Source organism: Zalophus californianus, chromosome 14, assembly GCF_009762305.2.
Source record: "Zalophus californianus isolate mZalCal1 chromosome 14, mZalCal1.pri.v2, whole genome shotgun sequence".
NCBI lineage: Eukaryota > Metazoa > Chordata > Mammalia > Carnivora > Otariidae > Zalophus > Zalophus californianus.
The window spans coordinates 56031105-56048597 of NC_045608.1; the positions used below are offsets into that span (position 1 = coordinate 56031105).

The window sequence follows — 17493 nt, forward strand, 5'->3', positions numbered from 1 at the left end:
GGAAAGATTAGCAGAGCCCCACCTTCTCTGTTCACCCCTTGTTTCTCTGCATTTTCTGCTCCGCCCACCAGATTAGCCTCCTACCAATTCCAATGGGTTTATCAGTCTCCCTAAAACTTAAAAAAAGACAATAGAATATTTGTTTGCCTACCTCTACACTGTTTCACTAATACAAACCATGACCATTAGGCTTTTAGCCTAGTCCAGGAAAACCTATCTTACCCATAATTTATGTGAAATAGCTACATTTTTCCCTAGTATTTTCCCATGGTAGATATTTCACTTTTTAGTTACCTTGTTGGATCACCTAATAATCTAACTTTAACGTTATAGCATTTTCTGAGCAGGAAAATGTGCTATAATGAAACTTACAAATTAACTTTAGGAGTGTAACTCATTCCTGGACTGCTGAGTTGCCTTTATGTGCAGGAACTGCATATTGCAAAGCAAAGCCACTGGATTTATAGTCACCCTCTTCCGTGGGCCTCCTCTTCTCATCTGACAGTGAGAAGTCTGGGCTAAACAAATGGACTTTCAACAGTAGCGAAGGATGGGCGCCTCAGTGGGCTGTATTCAGCCCTCCTTCCCCTCTTTTCCCTGCCAGAGCAACTGTTATTATTTTTTTAGATGCTTGGCTCCAGCGAAGGAATTAATTTGAAGAAAAGATTCCATGGCAAAAATTAAAATCTGCAAACTGGAAGAGACTTTTCTATAATCCAAAGTAAAGAAAATTAAATCACCCAACAACTATTTTCTGAGTCTAGGAGGTTATTTCAATAGCATTGTCAGATGAATTACAGGATGTGAAATTAAACTTCAATTTCAGGAAGAGTGAATAATTTTGTAGTAGAAGTATGTCCTATATTTGAGTCATACTTACACGAAATCTGGCAACCTTATAATATGCTAGGCACTTCAAGAATGAGGGACAAGCAGCATACACCAAGAAGAGCACCAAGACATGATAAAAGGAGTTAAATTTTTTGCTGTAGATTTTATTATTATTATTATATTATGTCATACAGAGTCCTCATCCCACCCCACCCCCAAAGACTACGTCCTATGCCCTTACTACTTCTGGAATTTATTGCTCATTTAAAAATTGAAGTCAATGGAAAAACAGTATTTAATATATAGAATTTAACTTTATAGCAGATATACACAAAAGACATCTATGCCATGGAGTTGGAAATTCTGCTTCAAAACCCTGCATTAAAAATAACCTATCTATCTGGGGGCTCCTGGGTGGCTCAGCAGGTTAAGCTTCTGCCTTCAGCTCAGGTCATGATCCCAGGTCCTGGGATCAAGCCCCACATCGGGCTCCCTGCTCAGTGGGGAGTCTGCTTCTCCCTTTCCTTCTGCCTCTCCCCAAAGCTTGTACTGCCTCTCAAGCTCTCTCTCTCTCTCAAATAGATAAATAAAATCTTTAAAAAAAATAAACCTATCTTGTTCTAGAAATGACAGAATCTGGGGAATAATTCTCTACCTGTTCCTCATTCGATGTGTTCTTCCTACTGTACTGCATGTCCTCAGTTTTGTCCAGAAGGACATGAGAGGCCACGGGGCAACACTTGTCATCTTCTTTGGCACAGGAAGCAGTTCACTCCATTCAAAATGGGGAAGTAGTAAAAGTTAACTTGTATTCATTTTTAAACTCCTGTATAGTGAAAGTATCAGTATTTGGAGGATATTTGGTATCTTTGGAAACATTCAGAGTTATCCAAAATTGACCATTTGGGGCTTACCTGAAACAGGACTGTTTGTTTCTGATGTATATAAAGACTATTTTAATCATCAAAGAAAGAACTATCTTATAATGAGGAGGGAGGCAGAGTCAAATTATACCTATGAAAGTTGCTATTATCTAAGTTCTCATCCACACACAGCCTACAGTTTAAAAGTTAAAATCATATATAAGTGTGCAAAATTATTTTGTGAAATAATCACAAAACTTTACTTATTGAGGTGAAGTCTTCATTATTCCTCCTCAGATAGTCTGTTCTTTACCTCATCTCCCCATCTCCTAAAAATATATTTGAAACCGTAAGAGGGAAAGTGAATGATTTCTCTCATTTTATTTGTAAGTAGTTTCTCTTAGCAACAACTGAGCCCCATCTATGGTATGGTCCTCCCTCTGAACAGTGTATAGTATGACCAACGACTGCTCTGAGAGAGGAAAAGCCGAGTTCCACCGCCAAACCTTCCAAGTCCGATCTTCCCAGGCTTCTCCAATTCATCCTGTGCATTCACTGTCAGATTAATATTCTGTCATTACTGCTTGCATTTTTTAACTCCTGGGCACGGAAATCTTCCAGTGGCTCCTCTTTTCCTCTCTGTACAGTGAAAGCCACAAGAATGGCCTGCAGCCGGTGTAATGATCCTCCTTTGGCCTTATTCATTCCTTCTAGGCACTAGTGGTACTAATGAACACCCCTGAGATGATGCATGCCCTTCATGAAACTGACAGTCTTATGAGTGATACAGACCCCAAAAAACCAATTTCATAAAGTATTCTATGACTACAATTGTGATAACTGTTATAAAAGTAAATTGTGAGGGCATTATGAAAGCAGACAGCTAGAGTGTATTAGCGAAATTAGGAAAGGCCGCCGTAGGGTAGTGAGGCTAATGAGAGCTGGCTGGGTTTGGGGCTGAGAGGGGTTGGGATTTGCACAGGGAACAGAAAAGAGAATATTCCAGGCAAAGGAAGGGAAGGCCCCGAGCCATGAGTGACTGCAGTGCAGTGAGTGAACAGAGTGCGTGGGCCAACGATGAACCTAGGAGCCATATTGCTTAGGACCTACAAAGACATTTTAAAGACTTGGACTTTAAAGGTGGTGGGAAGTCCATCCTGCATTTACTCCCTATTCGCCAGAATGCATCTTTATTTACTATGGAGGCCATTAGATACAAAAGGCATGGTTCCTAAATGAGCTCATGTAATCACAGGCTGCCACAATAAAGCATGACATCTAAACCAAGAAAGACAGCCACAGTATAGCCTCTGCTAGTGAGAAGACCCCAGGGACTTCCGAAATTAAACAATGTGGTATGTCTGCTTGCTTCAAAACAAAGGTGTCCATGTTGGTTGTTTGCCTCTCCCATGGTTTACCAAAATCCCCATTGCCAAGTAAAGCAAGGCAAGCCTGGACACCTTCCTTGAGGTTGAGTGGTCACCCTCTTTTAGCTCCTCTGCCTTCTGCTCCCTCTGCACCTTGACATCTTTATTCCCTCCTTCTGTCTGCTGTTCCTTGCCCCTACTCTTAGGAGTCTGCTCTGTCTGTAAGAGGGGAGTATTTGACAGTAAGAAATGCCGATGTAATAGTAACGCCTCTTTCCCAAGCCCCTTCCCTCAAGGGCTCTCGTGCAGGGCTCTCAGTCCTGTGCCAGTCCTGGTTCTGAGAGCCCAGAGCCGTGAGCACCACATTACCGGAGGATTAGCATTGAATACTGGGCTAGAAAAAGTTGCCAAGAGCATGTTGCAAATAACTCTTGACAACTTTTGCAGAGAAAAACTACATAATTAGCTTAAACTTTTAAAACTAAAAAACACCTGACTCTGATTCTGTGTGATTAGGATATAAGCAGGCTCTATATTAAAAATAAGCACACTGGTCATACTGTGACATTTAAAAATGAAAAATGACCTCTTTTCTTTTTTCGTTTTGCTTGGAGGTGAGAGGTTTAGTCTCTTTCTATTCTTCACCATCACAACTAGTCTGTCCCCTACACACCTCCAGAAAATATTGGCATAATCCTTAAAGTTGGGATGAAAAAAGGCACCCCAAACTTCAAAAAGCTGTCTTTTCAAGAACTCATTAGCTTGGCCACTTTGCAGACTATTAATGGACCTTAGAGAACAATAACTCAAGTTTAAAACATTTTCAGGCATCTGGTTCCACAGGCCCTGCCTGCTTGAGAAGACTTCTGCAGGCCCTTGTGATTATAACAATCATTTGTGAACTCCAAGGTTCTCATTCTTTACTCCCCTGACCCCCATCCCTAACACCCCATATTCATTTTGTGATAAAAGTTTTGGAGACCATTTAACACTAGAGGCACTGCCTCAAAGAAGTAGATCACTACATCAGAAAAGAGGAAAAGTGTCATTGATTTGTGAAGGCAGTATGATACAATATTATAGACTGAAAAGCATCTCTAACCAGGACCCAAGAATTTAAAAGTTTTGAGGTTGCTGCTTCATTGTGCAGCCTTAAACCTATCACTTGATTTCTGAGTGTCATTGTTCTCACCAAGTGACACCACAGAGTTGGGAAACCATATTACAGACATATTACAAATGGGGAAATAACAATGAGGAGCTTCTTGGTCTGACTCCTTTACTTACAAATCATTTTTTTTTTTTGCCCCTGAAATGTTATGCAGGCTCTGTATTTTATTTGAAATGCCTTGCCTTGATGTAACTGTGTAAGAGACAGGACTGATTCATGTTTCAAGCCCAGCTGGAAGGGAGCCTCTCTGAGATGCATTTCTACACCGTGTGAGCTCGAAGGATACTGTTGGTCACATATAACAACTACCGATGTCCCAGAATCCCTTGCGACAGTTTTCTGGAGCTTTTAAAGAACAGTTTTTCAGTAGTTATTTCTCTGAGTACCTAATCATTTCCAGGTAGTAGTTTAGACTCATTAAGTCTTTGAAGTCACTAACGTACTATGAAATGCATCACTGCTCTGGGGCATTAAATGACAGTGAAATGGTGGGCGCTAGTCTGTGTGGCCAGACCGGCAGGAAATGGCTTGAGTACCCCTCCGCAAAAACCTTTGTTTAAAAAGGAACCGCTTGTTCAGTCTTGGATGCTGAGCCTGCCGCTTATTACCGTTTGTTATGTTCTCACGAGGTCCAGGGACACTCGTTTCTGTAAATGCAGACACTGGAGCATGAGTCTGGAACACTTGCTTTCAGTATTCACGGATTCACGGAGCAGACATATAGTGATGCATCACAAGAATGGACTTTTCCAATCTCAAAAGCATACCCGCAGTGGCATTGATGCTATTTGGCTAAAAATGTTTTGTTCAAGGGCTACAGCTCTTACTTGGCATCACTGTGACTGTTTCTAGTCGTGTGTCTGTGGAAGTGGGGGTAGTTTGAAGAAGGAGCGCCACGGAGTCAGAGAAACGGTGATTGTGCGTGTGTGTGTATTTAATTTGTTCCATTTAGCAGTTAACTTGGGGATTATGACTCAATAATTAGCTTTGTTTTCTGGTCCTCTAGGCAGGTCCGTTTTCTACAAAATTGTATTATATATCATTTTGTCCTTTATATTATGGTAAAAATAATATAACATAATAAAAGGATGTGATCTTTTAATTGGGTAAATGCAATTCGTTGTGGTATAGGCTTTCTGGGGATCATAAAGTTCCCAGCAGCAGGCACCTCATTTCCAGACCCTTTGGTTAGCTAGCAACTCCTATGTTTCAGAATATTATATCTGTTAGAAGCAGGGTATTCTCCCATCCAGATGATTTTTTATATGTGGTAGACTGTGTTCTAATGATTCTTCTATCGTGATAGTCAGATATGTGATCTCATATTTTAATAATCTGAGAATATTCTTTACTAGATTGACTGCTATTAAAGTTGACCATATTAATTAAGCAATCAGAGCTAATTAAATGTGTTGATATAGATGGCATCAGAGTGTAGCCTAATTAATTCTAATCATTAAGCCACTGAGATTGAAAGAGCTTGTGTCAATGATAACTTTGTGTCCAGAGATCCTACCACTAACCATCTGGAGTGGAATATTCCTAGAGCGTAGTTGGTATAGTGACTCCTGTAGGACCATCTAGATTTGTTCAAGAATTACTGAGGGACAAACACTCAAATTTGAATTTATGTTTTATGGTGGTGTTTAGCAGATGCCAAGTAAATGTTGGTCACACATATATGGCAGTAGGATGAAGAAGCTAAAAACTTGCAATGACAGTCAGGGAGACTGACCTAGATGTAAATTTTAGCTTTTAAAAATCTCTTAGCCTCACTCTTCTCATCTGTAAAGTAGGAATGATAACACCTCCAGATCTGAGGATTACATAGGATCATAAACATTAGGCAATAACATAGTAGATCTCAGCAAATGAATGAATGGTCTTTGGGAGCTAGCGGAGTCTAAGGAGGCAGAGGTTGGCCTTGTAGCATGATGGTTCCATATAAAGCCTCTGGAGAGACTTGTGCAGTGCCAATCCTGGTTCTGTGGCTACCAGCAATGTGATCGCGTGGAAGTTTCTTAACCTTTCAAACTGGATTAGGGTCCCATTGCTGCCATAATGAATTATCACAAATTTGTGGCTTAAAACAATTATCTTACAGTTCTGGAGGTCCAGAAGTCCAAAAAGGGTCTGACTATGCCAAAATCAGGTGTTGGCAGGGTTGCTTTCCTTCTGGAGAGAAGAATGCATTACCTCGCCTTTCCCAGCTTCTGGAGGCTACCTTCATCCCTCGGTCTTCAGCCTTACCTCCGTCATCAAAGTGTCTCTTTCCTTTATAAGGATTCATAGTTACACTGGACCCACCCACATAATCCAGGATAATCTCCTCATCATAAAATCCTTAATTTAATCACATCTGCAAAGTCCCTTTGCTATGTAAGGTAACATAGTCACATATTCTAGAGATTGGGACCAGCGCCTCCTTGCGAGGCCATTATTCTGTCTACCTCTTCAGCCTTGGTTTTCTCCTCTATAAAACAAGGTAGTGTAGTATGACCTGTCTCAGAGTTAGGGTAAGAAATAAATAGGACAATGCCTGTAAAATGCTTATAATTCAGAGCCTACCCACACATGGTAAGCACTTAATGCCTGTTAACTATTTTGGTTATTATTCTCTGCAAACGAATCTCAGAGTCCCTTCCTGCCACATGACCCAGGCATTCATATGTCTGCCTCCACAAAATGATCCAGAGGGCCTGCGAGATTCAAGACTGAGAAAGAAGGCGCCTTCCCACCAGCTATTCTTCCCCACTAAAATTCTTGGCAACCACCAACTTAGAGCCATGGTTCTCTCAAGAAACAGAGATTTCTTCCAGTCATTCCTTAATTTCAGACAAATCCTCTTCAAAGGAAGGGACATAACGAAGAGGCTTCTAAGTCATGAAAACAGATCCAGAGGCAAGAAATAAGGGCTGCCTCTGTTTCTTCTCTTTCCATTCTCTACTCCTGTCAGGCCAGTCACCCCTCCTCTCAGGGAAAGGACCGTGGTGTGCAGAATGCCGTTGTTTACTGCTGGGGATCTTGCAGCCATAACTTCTGGCAGCTCATACACTCTGCCTGTTTCTTTTCCATGTGGCCTATTTAATTTTGGCATGTGCATATATTAACCCCATAGACTTGGCTGTGACTTTACTGGATAGGAATCATCAGAATCCCTACAATGTCATTGCCGTTTCCTGGGTTGTTTTATATTGTATCAGGCTGAGATATTTTCCGCTGAGAGAATTTGAGTAGAGAAAGGAAAAAATAGCATGATATTAATTAATTTAATATTTAACTCTGGGTTAGCCTCCATTCCACTTTCTATCGACAAATTACACTAGACTGAAAAGTTGTTAAATGTAGATTCCCTTATTCCTCATTTTAAGTGAGAACAAAATAGCTTCTTTTACCATCTAGGATTCTTGAGATTTGCCCTTTGAAAATATTTGTTCTGGCACAAATATATTTTGAGAGATATACAGAAGAATTAGTAAGGAGGAGGGGGGCTTAAAAACAAGAGACACTCTCTTTCATCTTTTCATATCTTTCATGGACTGTATTTGGAACCCTGTGTTCTTTTCATGCTTTGTATTGGTTCTGAATCTGTAAAAAGATAGTAGTGGTCCTATTGACATCCTCCTTCCTGCCTGTCTTAGTCCCCTCCCCCCATTTGCCCTCTTTATCTCAAAAGAGAGTTGGGGCTCCTGGGTGGCTCAGTAGGTTAAGTGTCCGACTCTTGTTTTTGGCTTAGGTCATGGTCTCAAGGTCATGAGATCAAGCCCCACGTTGAGCCCTGCTTCGGGGTCCATGCTGGGCATGGAACCTGCTTAAGATTCTCTCTCTCTCCCTCTGCCCCTCCCCCACACTCTCTCGCTTTCTCTAAAAAAAAAGAAGAGGAAGAAACCAACCAAATTAATTAAACCAAGGTGAACTTTCTGATTCTCCCAGGGAAATTTGCATTTTAAGGGCATAAACTTAATTTTCCCAGCTTTATTGAGGTATAATTGACAAATAAAACTGTAACATCTGTAAAGCGTACAACATGATTTGATATACCTATACACTTTGAAATGATTCCCATAAGCAAGTGACTTAACACACTCATCACCTCAAGTAGTTACCTTCTTTTTTTGATGAGAAAGCTTAAGATTCTTAGCAAAGTTTAAAGTTTAACATTCATTATTATTGGGGCACCTGGGTGGCTCAGTCCATTAAGTGTCTGCTTTCGGCTCAGGTCATGATCCCAGGGTCCTGGGATCGAGCCCCACATCGGGGTCCCTGCTCCGCGGGAAGCCTGCTTCTCCCTCTCCCACTCCTCCTGCTTGTGTTCCCTCTCTCGCTGTCTCTCTCTCTCTCTCTGTCAAATAAATAAATAAAATCTTTAAAAATAAATAAAATAAAATAAAATTCATTATTATTAACTACAGTCACCATGCTATACATTAGATCCACAGAACTTACTCACCATATAACATTGTTTTCTTTTCCTGCTATACTTGCTTGGTCTTTCTTTCTCAATCTTAAGAACTGTTTATTTTGTTGGTTTGAGTCATATTCCGTAATACACATAGAAATGAAGAAAGTGAATAAAGGAGCAGAGTTAAGGAAAGGAAAAGAAAGGGCAAGAAGAGGAATCTGGACCCAGGAAAGAGGGAATAAAATGAAAAGAGAGGAGAGGTGGGAGAACTTGAAGCAGGGAGTGCAGAGGATCTATGTGCTTTATGACTTGTAGGTTTCTTTCCTTAGCGAAATCATGCCAGCGCCCAACCCCTTACCACCGTCCCACCCAACTCCCCTTGGCATCCACTAATGCCCATCTTCAGTGATGCTTCGGCCTCGTTCATTGTGTCTATGTGTGGGAAGGTCCCACCACCACCATCCTCAGAGAAAAAGGAGAAGTTCCTTTGAGTCTTACTTCATACAACACCATTTTGATCTTAAGAAGCTCGGTGGGCTCTGTAGTCAGATGTGTCTGGTTCGAAACTCTAAACTGGTCACTTAGGTAATTACCTAATTTCTCAGAAGTTCGGTGTCCATGTTGGTAAAATAGGAATACCAATATCAACATATGCTGTTCTTCTAAAAACATAATGAGAAAACTCCTGCATAATGCTTGGTACAGGGCGAGCTTTTTTGTAAAGTGGTAATTGTTTTAAATAGTGTTGTGGCAGTTATTCTTTTAATCTTATTATTACTATTTCTCCTCCCAGAAAGAGTCTGATTTTCTCATCCTACAGCAGAAAACAGTTTTCTTACCTGACTCTGCCTTTTCTATATCTCCACACAAAACATTCCTTAACCCTAAAAAATAAAAAATGGACATCTTGAAGCACACAAGCCTCCCTGGCCCGTTTCTTGATGCTCAATGCCATGTCCTACACTTATTCTCACTTTGTTTTTCCCAGTTCTTCTCCTGGAAGTCATACTCCCAGAAGTCCAGATAACAATTGGCCCATGGGTCAGTAACTGCCCCCATTTTTTTTCCCCTTAATGCGTTAGAATTGGACGGGGGGGTACCTATCTCTTTCTACTGCTCTTTTTAAGATCTTTCAAAAGAAAGATGAGTTAGAATTCTTTCAAGCACCAGGAGTCACGTCATAATGTTCTAAAGCACTTTGGATTGATCAGATTCGAGTTTCAGCCTGACACATGAACATTAAGTGTGTAGACCCAGGCATGCTGGCTTCTACCCTGTGAGGAGCCCATCATTGCCTTCTCCTCAACATCCTTCCTGTTTGCCTGGCCTCAAGAGACCCCCACGAGCCTTCTGGCACTGTCTCCCTGGGCAGTTGCTTTGCAGGTACACCCACTGTGACCGGCCACTCTCTTTCACCAACAGTTGGTGCTCCCTACAAAACAAAGCTACATTTGATCCTCACCAACTCCCAGCCTTCTTCCCCTAAACCAGCCCACATAAGCAACTATATTTCCTTTATTTGATTATCCATGTACGTCCATAAACATTTTGGTGGGGTGAGTATCCTTACCTTTTATCAAATCATTAAAAGGATCTAAAGCTTAAATTATGGCCTAGACAGCGTTGCACTGCTTAATCAGCTAATACATCCTGTCATTTTGAAGCCTCATTATTGAGAAGCTAAAGTTAACTCTGTCACTTGAACAAAATTTGGAATTACAATCTTAAAATTTTTCAAAATGTTTTACTCTTATAAATATAAATGTTTTACTCTTTACATTTACAAACATTTACAAAATGTTTTACTCTTATATTTACAGTATAATCTCACTATAGTAAGTGGGGCTCAAAAATTTTGTTACAAAATGGAGGTTGTCCCATTGCAAGATTAATGAAAAATAATCTTCTTCTACTTATGGAGGGAGGGAACCTTTCGCTTATTTGTTTTCAAGTATTAGACATGTAGGAAAAAGAAACAGACCTATGTTTATGAACTCTGACATCTTACACTGAATTGAGAAAGTTCCAAATGATCAGAAGGCAGTCATTTCCTAACACCTATCCCCCAGAAGCTAAGAATTGAGCAATCCCAATAGGAGAACAAAGATACCTCTCTCTCTAGTGTTAGGGACTGCCATAGTTCGTTCCACCATGACCAAGTGGCTATACTCTTAACATTATTCCTCTTGAGAAATACACACACACACACACACACACACACACACACACACACCAACACACACACTATTGTCCCAAAGGCACATCCTATTGAATAAAGGGTGGTCTGAAAAATCTTGGGTCCCAATGAAGTGCTGGTAGCATCAGTATAGACAACCCCCTTCTTAGAGTGATCTCCCCTTAGAAGAGGTCCTTTCAGTCGGGCTCCGAGACAGGGCTCTCCAGTCCTTCAGAAACATTTTAATAACTTCGAACCCCACATTACAGAGTTCAAATTTTCATCATCTTCCTTCCAAAAGGTTCCTTTTTACCCACGCCAAGTTGCTCCCAGCCGTGCTCTGAAATCTTTAAGCCATTACTACAAATAAGGGGGGATGAGGGTGATGGCAGGTGCTAATGAGCAGGAGTCCCAGCCTCTTACTAGGCCAAATGAAAGCAAACAAAACCAAATGTCCTTAAACGTCAGGTACACTCTTACCCCAGAACAGCAAGTTCCTTCCTGACTTGACAGTACCGCTCAGAGTTGTTCTTCCTGGAATAAAAATGGTTTTCTCAAATTTTTAATGGCATTTTCTATTTCTTCAATTTTGCCTCTTTAGGTACCCATATCACTGTATGTAAATGTTTAGGTATATTGACATTCCCCAAAGAATTAATTATCTACTCCCTGGGCTCAAGGTACATTTTTTAAAGTGGGTCTTACAAACAAGAGAAACATATAACAAAGCAACATAAGAATTCCACCCTAATGTTCTGCCAGTAGGTTTATGGTCAAACTCAACTCATATTCTATTTCTAGCTCAAACATGGCTACATATCAGGAGCACCTCTGGTGCTCTTAAAAACACAAGTGCTCCGTTCCAACCCCAGATTCAGTAGATCGAGGTATTTGCATTTTCACAAGGTCTCCAGGCTAGTGTGATGGGCAGTCACAGCCAAGTACCTATGCTTGGTACTTCGGAGGGGAGATCAAATCCCCGATAATGCATCCAGCTGGTCATTATACTAAAATAGTGAGCTCATACCTCTCGCCCCCCAATTACAAGACCCAAGTTCCAAGAGCAGAAGATGACATTCAAAGAAAAAGAAATCCGAAACCCATTATAGCCATTTATTTTAGTAACAGCATTTTCCTTCTTACAGGGGCTCATCTTGATAAAGGACTGGGAAGTAAAAGCAAGTGCAATTATACTTTGCCTCGGGAAAGAGCTCTGAATACTTTTTTATTATATTGCCAAAGATGAGGACGAGAATGTAAAACTGCGAAAGTCGTATCAGAGGCCTCTTTCATTAATAGAAATGGAAACAGGCATTTATATGCCACCAATAAATCAATTAAAGGAGGAAAGGAGCTTGAAATGGCCTTCACCGCAGTTATTAACTTGGGGGATTGCAGGGCCTGGTAATTGCTGAACACAGCACCCTCCTGTCATCCCCCTGGAGCAAAGCAGAGGGAAGTAAGGCCCGGAAACAGGCTCGTCATACTAAGCACAAAGTCTGCAGGTCTTAAGTGTTTCCTCAAGTGGAGCAGAGGCAAAGCAGAGCCAGACATTTCTAAAAACATTGTTGGCTTTTGTGGATTTAAAACGTGAGAGCGCGAGCCAGTGTGTGAGTTGATGTGTTTCTACGTATCTGGGTCTACATCATTCTGGACACTGGGAATCATTTTCATCTCCATGATTATGTCCAATAAAACACTGTTTTAGAATAGGAGGATTCCGTTAGGGAGGAGCACACGAAGGAATCTCTCCTGCAGTTTGAGAGAGCTGTGGACCCTTCCCCTCCGCCTCCTTTTGGCCTGTCAATCACCAAGCTCTAGCAACTTCTTTTCACTTACTAGTTTCAGGAAATCTTAATTTGTATTGAACAGTGGCAGCTGGAGTAAGATTACTGGTGATTAGAATTCATCCCAGCCTAGGAATTTAAAAAATAAAAGCCAAAAAAAAAATGGATTAAATGTCTTCCCCTTCCAGAAAGTGTGTTTTTTGGGAAATATTTTTTTACCTGCCTGAGTCTCAAGTTCTTCAGCTGTAACTGGGGAATAATAATATCTCCCCAAATTCTTCACAAGGTTATATGGGAGAAGCATTTTATAATCCTCAGAAAGTTATACAAATGTAAGACAGCATCAGTTTAAGATTTTACGTTTAAAACTTCTTATGTCATGTGGCATAGAAATGTGTGTTTAGTATGGGTGATGTTGGATTAAAGAAGTGTCATGAAGGAAGTAACTCAAGAATGTGATATTTCAATGTGAACTTATTCTCACTGTGCCAAAATACAATTCACATTTCTTCTAACACTCTGTGCCCTGTATTTTGATTTATTCTCTATTTCTTGCTGGTTCCCTCACTGTTCTACTCTGTTATTTAGCCTGTCCCCCACAAATAGTGGCAGAGAGCGGGAGCCTTCCCTGTCCAATTTTGTGGCCCCCTTTTCATGACGATGCTGGAACAAGGTGACTTGATGAGCTCACTTTCTATGAAGTTGTTACTGCAGCAGATTGCTTTCTCCAGTGTGTGACGTGGTGTGGGAGAGCAAAGACTGAGTTGTCCTCCTCCACCATTCTTCACGGAGACCGCAAATCACCAAGTCCCATTGCATGCCCTGTATCTCAAAACAATCCTTTAGCATAAGACATAATATTCTTGCTCCTGAATCACAGAAATTTCCAGCAAACTGGACTCTTCCCTTAATCATGTGCTCCCATCCCTACCCTCCCACCTGCCCGGGCTTTCCTCCACTCAGTATGCTGGAATCTCCTTGCCAAAACCTAAATCTGTACACATCAGTTTCCTACTTAACCACGGTGGCATCTGATCTTCTGGAAAGCCCTACACTGTCCAGATGTGAGAATAGACCTTCTAGATCTGATGCCTGTTCTGGCGTCTCTGCTCACACTTGCACTCAGCAATACTGAATTATTCCCAGTTCCCATATATTCTTGTTAAAGCTCCATGTTTTTTCCATGATTACCTCTAACTCTGATTACCATTTCCTCCACTCATTTCCATCTGGAAAATTCTTGTTTGACCTATAAACTCTGTTCCAGAGTCACCCTTCGATGCATCCCTCAGATTTCCCAGAAGTAGATTACTATATTTAGTATGTATTTTTATTATTGTACATATTACACCAAATACAATTCTCATTTGGAATAATTTGTTTCTCCTTCTAAACTGTGAGCTTCTTAAAAGCAAGGATCATGTCTTATTCATCTTTGGATCTTGAGAAACTAGCAGAGTATCTGACAAATTATAGCTACCTTATAAATATTTCTTAAGTAAATGAAATGGATAGATTCTCATAAGTGAAAACAATGCACACCCTGTATAATTCATGGGACTGAACCCTAGTAAAGGAAATTACTTAATGGGGCTCATCACTTATTCATCACCTGTTAGTTCCTTTTGCTATTTTGACATTTATGCAATCTGGTAAATTCTAAGGTTGCAAGCATCTTGTCTACATGAAGGAGTAACTGAAACTCACCAAATTAGGCCTGTTGGTGAGCCACACACCTTGTGACATTAGTATCTCAAAGATGGGTTATTTTCCCCTTCATCTCCTCTATATGACTTTGGGCAGCTGTTGTAATACTGAAATTCATGAAAAGCAGAGCTTCGTGACAATTTCAGAAGCAAAATTGCTCTCTGCAAAAACCCTCCTACCTTCCCCTACTGAAAGTTTTGCTCTTCATTCTTGCTAAGAAGAAAGTCAAGCATTATGTATATCAAGTCCCACTGATCAGAGTTAAATTGGAAACTAAGGAGCCCATGGTGGTGCTCCTTGCCAGTTCGATTCATGAATAGACTCTGTCCATCAGTCCCTCTGTTGAATCCATGTAATCAGTAAACTAACATGCCTTCCCTTTTTACTATTATGACTGTGATCAATGGGTAATAAATGTGTATTCTCAATTTTATCTAATAGTGCTGCTTCCCAGGAAACTTTAGTGGTGAAATGAGAAATGTGTTGTTTTCCTTTTATATTTATAATTAAATTCCATGCTTTCTATTATTTCACATGACTGAGTTTTTCCTTCTTGTCCTTATAAGGTACACATTTTACTTAGAAGTGAGAATGAATTCCTGTTATATAACTAATTATGGTTCTTTCATGAGTTAATTAATCACAAAATGATGATGAATAGACCGAACGGTGACATCAATGTAGTTTGCATCTATTTTAGCTTCTGTTTCATAAGACAAGATTTTGCTTTAAAATGTATGGTCCTAGATTATAAGAGATAAAAATTAGTCTCCTTCATTTCAAATAATTTCTGAAACTAGTGCAATCTGAATTGAACTCTTCTGTGAATCAGTTTTGGGAAATATCATTAAAAGTCCATTTCATGGAGAGCAAACTTAGCTCTTACTGTTCTTTCCTCTATTTTTTTTTTGTTTCATTCATTTTTTTTCAATAAATACTAACTGGACATATCATTTACTGATTGGATTGCTAGGCACTGTGAAGAATTTAAAATGTTTGAAGTCACCACCCTCAAAAACCTTACAGAGAAACACACAAAAAGTTAACTAGAAAAGAGATATCACAAACGGTACCAATTGAGGGGTACAGGCAGTAAGCGCTGTGGGTTTGGAGGCCAGTCTTTCCTTCCCTGACATTTTCAATCAGAGCTTTCCAGACTGCCATCCTTTGTGATGTATTTTTAACAGTTCTTTTCATCTCATTCCAACATACAGACAGATGCAGGAACATATCACTGGTTCTATCCTCTATCTCTCTATTGCTTCAACACGACTTCTAAGCTCTTGAAATAAAAATTGGAAGCTGTATCCAGACTATTTTGTGAATGTCAGATTATTATCTACCCACTTCCTCTGGAATAAAGGAGATGGGGTTCTGTGAATCAGGAAGGGTGTGATCTCTATATACCAACCATACCTGCATATTTAAAATCATAAAAAGAAAGTACTTGACTGTGTTCAGCACTGAATTGTTACCAAATTGAAGACACTTCATTAATAACCCTATTCTTTTCCAGTTATTATTTAGGCCAGACCCTGGGTACATCATCACCCATCATGAATGGGAACACACTCTTCCCTAAACTCTGTAAACCAAGGCTGTTCCATGCCCTTCTTTCCCTTCCTGTCAGTAGGCAAATCATCCCTCACTCATAGAAACAACTGGTGAGGCTCTTTGACCAGAATAACTGGCATCACATTGGTTTTCACCAATATTTTCTTTTACCCTTAGGTGAGTTATTCTGTACACAGCTCTATTCTCTTTTGACCTGTCTTCTGCAACCCAGTTCTGTTAAATTTACCCCCAGGTAGTCAATGTCTCTCACACTCACATATCTTTCCACTGCTATGGCTATAATTACTTTCTTGTGGTTTCATTGCTTCTGTACTTTTGTATCTCCCTGACTAGAGTATAAGCACCTTGGGGGTAGGAACTGTGACTTGATCATTGTTGTATACCTAGAACTTAATTTGGTTCCTGGAGTATAGAAGGCACTCAATAAAGATTTGTTAAGTGAATTTTCAGCATTGAGAAAAAGGGATAGTGGGCTGTGGAGGCTCAGAGGAAAGGCACCAAACCCAGACAATTATAGAATTAGGGAGAATTTCAGAGGAAGATCCACCTAAACTAAGAGCTGAAAGGTTATTGCAAATTAGCCAGGCATAGGGAGCAGGGAATCTGGGCCAAAAAAATAGCATAGACAGAAAACGATATTTGAGAAAGAGCAGGGTCCATTGAAAGACAGGCAAAAAGATCAGCTATGCCTTCTGTTTACTGCCCCCTGAGAATCAGAACATGGTGGTATATGTGTATATGTATTTGCATGTATGAGAGAGGAAACTTTAGTTTTTCAAAAGTTTAATTAGATACAATAAAAAATCAACTCCATCAACCTGTAAAACCCTTAATATTTACCCCAAATTCCTCTCTTGAGCTAAAGAACATTTCCATTAACTTTCTCATTATCTTCTTTCTCCTCAAGTCAAATTTTAATTTTTTAAACATTTTTTGATTCTCTGTTTTATCTGTTGGCATTTTCATAGCACTTTTAAATGATTACTGCAGACAGGAGTATAGTTAAGCAGAGAGGTGTGAACCTAACCACCTTGCATGAAATTATTATGCATAGAAAAACCGTTGCAGGTTCCAAACACTCAACTTAAAGATCAATATTTAGAAAATAACCTGCATCCAAACCAGGGTTTGGGGTGCACAGGGACAACTTGCAGCAGAATATGGTGGAAGGCAAACTGGTCTTGGAGTCCAAATGTTTTCACCATTAACTTTACTAAATCTCATGAGATTCTCAATATCATCATTTCTTGAATGGAATCTGTAATATCTGCTCTATATTCTTCATAGGTATTCCCCAAATTGAAAGAGAAACTATATGGGAAATGAACCACCTAACAGATGGTGGATGGTTGAATTCAGTTTGGCACAAGGTCATCTGCCATTGTAGTTATTTTTATGTTAGAAAATAAAAATTTTATACCTCCTCTAACAATTACAACAACACTGTGTATGGAAAAAATATGTATGGTGATTTAAATTAGTGAAAGTAAAGCTACACTTCTTAAATACACAGTTTTAAATAGTTTGTCTCTGTGACATAACTACAGCAAGTGTGTTTACATAGAAATGGCTCTTTTGCCTCAATAGCATGAGGGTAATAACACTGTAACCATT

The 17493-nt window shown here is 39.9% G+C and overlaps 1 protein-coding gene across 35 annotated transcripts in view; it reads left to right on the forward strand.

Annotated features, from left to right (window-relative positions):
- The window catches only part of DTNA (dystrobrevin alpha), a 340156-nt gene that overhangs the window by 200853 nt on the left and 121810 nt on the right, over positions 1–17493 (forward strand). The window lies entirely within an intron of this gene.